Here is a 5,744-nt window from a genome sequence, read left to right as displayed (position 1 = left end):
CCTTCTCCTCTCTGTCAACGCTCTCTGGTTTCATTTAAAAGAGTCGATCATCAGATATTGTCCAAGATTAACCTTCAGGGTGGATATAGCTCGTGCACACCAAGGCCTTATCCACGTCATCATTTACCCAGAATGCTTTGTGTGTAAATAAAATGGCTCGGTCCATGTTAAAATATAGTTTTATAAAATTACAAAACCAAACACCCTACAGTATTTTTACAGTCTTTATTTTACATTTAATATATATGTTTATCAAATAAAGTCTAATGTTACAACTAATCAGGGATCCCTTTAAATCAGAACGAGCACTGAGTTGCAATAGTAGAAATGATAACTTTGAGAAGGTCTGGAGGGGAAAAAATGCATAAAAGGTTAAAGTTTTGATCAAAAAGTAATTTTGACGCTCAATGCCAGCAAAATAAGTTAGTGTGCATGTGTTTGTGKGGGTAAAATACAGGTCAAAGCCTTTCTTTAGATCTGATTGTGAAAAATGGCTTAATGGAGAGGGGGCAGGGAGAAAGCCTGTTATTACCTTCCTTCGCTCCACCCCTCCATCAGTCCAGCTTCACTCCCAAACACAAGGATATACACAGATCCCTCCAACTTCAGTGAAGCATGGAACAATCCTTCTTTCAGCTCTTTTCRTTGCCGGGGAAAGCCTACGGATCTTAATTGCATTACTGGGTGGAGTGAGAGGCCACAGGGAGCGTCAAAACTCAAAGCAGGCGAAACAGAAATAGATTTTTGATTTTACGGAAAAGGAGATAATCCCTCTGCTGACAGTCTGGACTTCATCCATCTCCTGTTTGTTTCCCATTTTCACTCCCATTCATTTTCCTGCTGCGTTTTGTTTCCCACAAGCTGCAWGTCCATACAATTACAACTGTAAATGAGACTTTAATCTCATAATATGATGGTTTCAAGAAAACAGACAATCTGAATAAACAGAAATATACAGCTCTGGAAAAAAAATTAAGAGACCACTGCACAGTTTCCCTGTATTTGGTGGAAARCATTCCACCAGATATTGATTTCTGMACTCTTTCCGAGTTAAAAYATTAGTATTGTTGTTAAATGAATATGAACTTGTTCTCTGTGCATTTTTTGGGATCTGCATCTTTGTTGTCATTTTGAACATTTCTCATTTTCTGCACATAAGTGCTAAATTTTTGCTTGGAATTTCTGAGACATGTCAGTAGTTCATAGAATAAAATAACAATGCTAATTTTACTCAAACATATACCTATGAAGAGAAAAATCATAAAAACTGATCATTTTAAAGTGGTCTCCTAATTTTTTCCAGAGCTGTAAATGCTTTGTGAAACAGGAACTATTACCAGTATTTCAGTATTACAGYATTTCAATCATTGAAAAAGTTCTGCAAAATGTTTTAGCTGAATTAATAAATGAGTCAAACATATGATGTGATTTTTTTTTATAATTCTTTTCTCTCTTTCAATCTCATTTCCATTATCTTCCTACTCTCTAAGATGACTGAACATCTGTGAATTTAGTTTTCTCTTTTATTCCCAATTGCTGGGATCCAATCAAACATTGAACACAGTAATTTAAATAAAATCTTCATTAACTAAACACACGTCAGAACYAATTAGTACCTGGATGGGAGACTGTCTGGGAGTACCAGGTGCCATRAAACYAATGTAGGCGTTGCGYCCACATTGGAAAAAACTAGACCATACTTGGTCTTAGGTCACCTTCCAAAAACTGGATGCCAAAAACAAAAAACAAAACATACATACACATTTTCTGTCAAAACCAAAGTTATGGTCACGYACCACTTTTGAAAAAGTCCACTTTGTTTTGATTGATTAGGTGCTCAGCCGTGAGCAGGCACCAAGTCCAACCCCACATCGGAGGTGAAATAAACTTTCTAAAAGCATTTCAGTGAATGAAAATAGTTTGCACCTCCGCACTGGAAGGTGAGTCATCARCATTTCTAATCATTTGCCACCCTAAATCTTATTTTGAGATTTTAATAAAGACTGTTTAGTCACTGCTGAGTCACATACCGCTGCACAGACGCTGAACTGTGAAAGATTCATCACGTTCCAATTAGCGTCATTGTACCTGTTCGAATTTTTGACCTGCGCAAAAATAGCTTGCGCTTGACCTCCAGTGTCATTTGTCATCTATTAGATTCCTCAGCTTTGTGCTGCTGCACAAAACCAAATGAAACTGCAGCCCATTTGCTGCCCGTGTATAAAGTGTTGAAGTGTGGACTCCTTGCACCCCCTTCAAAAAACACAGGGTGCTCATTGTTCAGAGCAGGGGCCGATAAGTCAGAGACAGAGTCCTCCTCGCCCCTCCCAACCTGCACGGGGTGACAACTATAGGCTTGAACTCYTAGATTAATGTTGTCCCCTTTTCTGTCCCCAACWTGGGCCAAAGCCTTTATAAAAGCCTCCTCCCCATCATTTAGATGAGACACTCACACATACACAGCACCCAACAACACTTTGGCAGACCAGAGCAGACAAACCGTGTGGAATGTAGCTTCAGATGCTGGGTGAGCTACAAGAGTAATGACGTGTTGCTGAACAAATGAAACTTTATGTAACCTGAAAATTATCCCTTGATACATTAAGATGAAACGGCTCCTGAAGTTTGAAGTCTGGGCAGTTTTAATTTGGGCTTGAATAAAATGGATTTTTTTTTTTTTTTTGTAATTTAGCACCAATAGTGTCAGAAAGAAAGCTTGAAGTTGAAGCCGGAGTGGGCAGTGCATGCCCCACAGGATGTAACCGGTACAGATTTTAAGTCCAGTCTTCTCCATGTAAATAAAAGCCCCTTTTATTATTTTTGTTTTCTTTAAAAAGTATGATTTTTTTTAGATGTTGCTGCTTGGTGATTCACGTAGTTCTTAACTTCCTGTTCGTTCATTTTTTTCAAATGTCTGATACAATTCATCTTGGGTTATACTTCAATGTGACGTTAGACAGCAGGTTGGTGATTGCGTCATTTTGGACGTCTTTTTCCTGACCGARTACAAATGGGCTAAGGACGCGGCAGGCCATAAATTATCAGAGATCCTCCCAGAGATTGTCTGTGGACAAAAACTTTTTTAAATTTTTTTGTCAATGGTGGTGATGGAAAAAAGACGTGAACATCAGCTGCATGCACACGTTCAATGGGATCAAACCAGCTGCTCTTTTAGCTCTTTTAACAACTGGCTTCAGACAAAAAGTCCTTTTAAAACAAAATACCGTGCAGAAGGAAGAGCTGCTCGAAGCTCTGCTCTGGTCCAGCTCCTCAGCTGTTTGCTYCTCATGARCAAACACACCCACAAAGTTCTAACCAATCACACGCTCCGAGCCGCAAGGTCCGCGTCRCAGAGTTCTGACTGGRKGTAATGTACACGAGGGCTGTCACCGGGGGATAGCAGCGGGACAGCAGACAAAAGTTACGCTATTTTTTTGTCACTCCACAGGGGGAAAAAGATGTGTGACTTGAAGTATAAACCAGCTTTTAGACTAGATGTTTCAGTTTCAGGCCAAGTCCTTTCTACATTCTCCTCTCTGTCAACACGCTTCGGTTTCATTTAAAAGATTTGATCGTCAGATTTTGTCCAAGATTAACCTTCGAGGTGGACAGAGTTCGCAGCCTCACATCGACAGAGGACCTGGTAAACAATCATTTGCAGCGTAAATAATATGGCACCGTTCATGTGACAATATATAAAAACTAAACAGTTGACGTAAATGTYTARCAAATAATGTCTAATGTTACAAGTCAGGGTTTTCTTTAAAGCCTCACACGTCTAGTGCACAGGTCCCAAAAACAAATCATGGAAGCTCCTACAAAGTGAGTGCTGGCTGGCTTCGATTCCCAACAACCAGAGAAAACGGGGACATTTGGTTTAGTGCCTTATTACATGTTAATGGGAACTACTTGAGWATAAAATGGCAGGTCTTCACTGTAWTGATGACCACAGCAAAAAAAGCTTAAGTTCTTTGTGAAAAGGTTAGAATGTACATTAGTTAAGAAACATCAATTATCAGCCAATCAGATGGGAACAGTAACAGTGTAATTTTCCACATTTGGAGAAGATAATGAACCTCTCCTTTTTGAAACACTTTTTTTTTGCTGATCTTGATCGCTGAACAAAAGAGGAAAATGATGAAAGCTGGGGAGAAAGGAAGGCAAAAAGGGCGGCGGTGGGGGGGTGGTGGTAAATCAAGAGAATCAGAGGAGCTATTCAGAAATCTGTTWGGAACATTTACTCCAAACACCACTGATGGGAGTGTCAATATATTCTTCTGAAGCTTTGAATGATGTGAAAAATTACAAAAAACTTGTAGAAAATTAAGAAACRAACAAATGAGGATGCAATGAGAAGGCCAGCATGTCTATGACTTTATCCCGGACAGCAATGCAAATAAATGCAGAGAGGTGAATCAGTAATATAGCTGTGTGGCATGTATTAATGATAGTAGACAGTTCTTGGGGCAATAAGCACCTCTAATGGCAAACACAGAGATAAGCTTTGTTCTTATGCAGCCGTGCAAGACAAATGGTCTCATTACCCCTGATTGAAACTGGGGAGTAGTTTATCTAGAAAAGCCAGCAAGAACTACCCTTTTAGGCACTGTACGAAGAAAAAAAAATCCCTCTGTTCACCTTTTGAATAAAACAGCAGAGAAAACGGAGAGTGATGTAAAACGCTCCAACCAGAGATGCACTATGGTTCAATTTAACCAGGATTTTAATGTCGCCTTGTCTTGTTCTCCTTCTGTTGCTCTTCAGACGTAAGCAGTTTTGGCATTTCTGCCTCATATGAAAGCAACGCTGACTGGCATGGATGCTTTTGACAAAGCAGCTTGAATTCTTGAAGGAGCAAGCCTACACCAAAAACGCAATAATGACACGGAAAATGTCTGTGCGCAAACAAAATGCAAAGCACACGGAAGCCGAGACGTAAAATGAACATAGCCTGAAGAAAACACACAAGACATGCACATGTATATAAATAGCAAATACTGGGGTGATGGTGTGTGTGAATCCTGTTCCGATTCAAACCAACTGTCACGTGAAACCGAAGCTGCCGTGGTCCAGCAGCTCATTTGGTAATCAATGACACCCTGCTGCTAGCATTATGACAACCGACATGTTACCTACACTGACGTTTTGACAAATTGCAACAAAGTGAGAATAACTGGCGCTAGGTTGTTATCGTCTCAGAGACGACAGCTTATACACGAGTCAATGTAATGAGGAATATTTCAGCTGTGCTGCTCCAAAACTGACAGTTCAGCTCCTGCCAAACTCTGCAGCAGCACGTTCTGGAGTGACAGGAAAGGTTGCTGGAATTGACAGTAGCTTCTTTCGCAGAGACTGGACGAAGACGCAGCTAAGAAGACTCTCTCAAAACTCGATTAAGTCGCAGGCGATGCAAACAGGTGTCACATTGCTGCTGCAGTGCAACCAGGTCGTTTTTATTCACTCAGTAAGACACTTTCACTTGACAATGCACCCACCACCCCCAACAGAAAGAAGCTTGAGATCCACCTTTCTTCACGGTCATTCGTGAAAATTTGCTGTGACCACAGAAAAATAATACGAAATCACATCTCTGAATGTTTTGTTTCATGAACGTAAAAGTAAAACAATTGAAAATAAGAACTAACTTCAAAATGTAACACTGGAATGACCAGCTTTTATGTCAGTGTTTCCCAAAGTTGGGGTCGGGACCCAAAGTGGGGTCTCGAAACATCACAGTTGGGGTC

The 5,744-nt window shown here is 40.2% G+C and overlaps 1 protein-coding gene across 2 annotated transcripts in view; it reads right to left on the bottom strand.

The window, feature by feature from the left end:
* Positions 1-5,744, bottom strand: part of lrp8 (low density lipoprotein receptor-related protein 8, apolipoprotein e receptor) — a gene marked incomplete at its 5' end in the record, with an annotated part of 227,372 nt that overhangs the window by 144,803 nt on the left and 76,825 nt on the right.

This window comes from Austrofundulus limnaeus, unplaced genomic scaffold, assembly GCF_001266775.1.
Source record: "Austrofundulus limnaeus strain Quisiro unplaced genomic scaffold, Austrofundulus_limnaeus-1.0 Scaffold113, whole genome shotgun sequence".
Taxonomy (NCBI): domain Eukaryota; kingdom Metazoa; phylum Chordata; class Actinopteri; order Cyprinodontiformes; family Rivulidae; genus Austrofundulus; species Austrofundulus limnaeus.
Note: the sequence above shows the minus strand (reverse complement) of the source record. Positions and strands in the feature narration are given on the sequence as shown.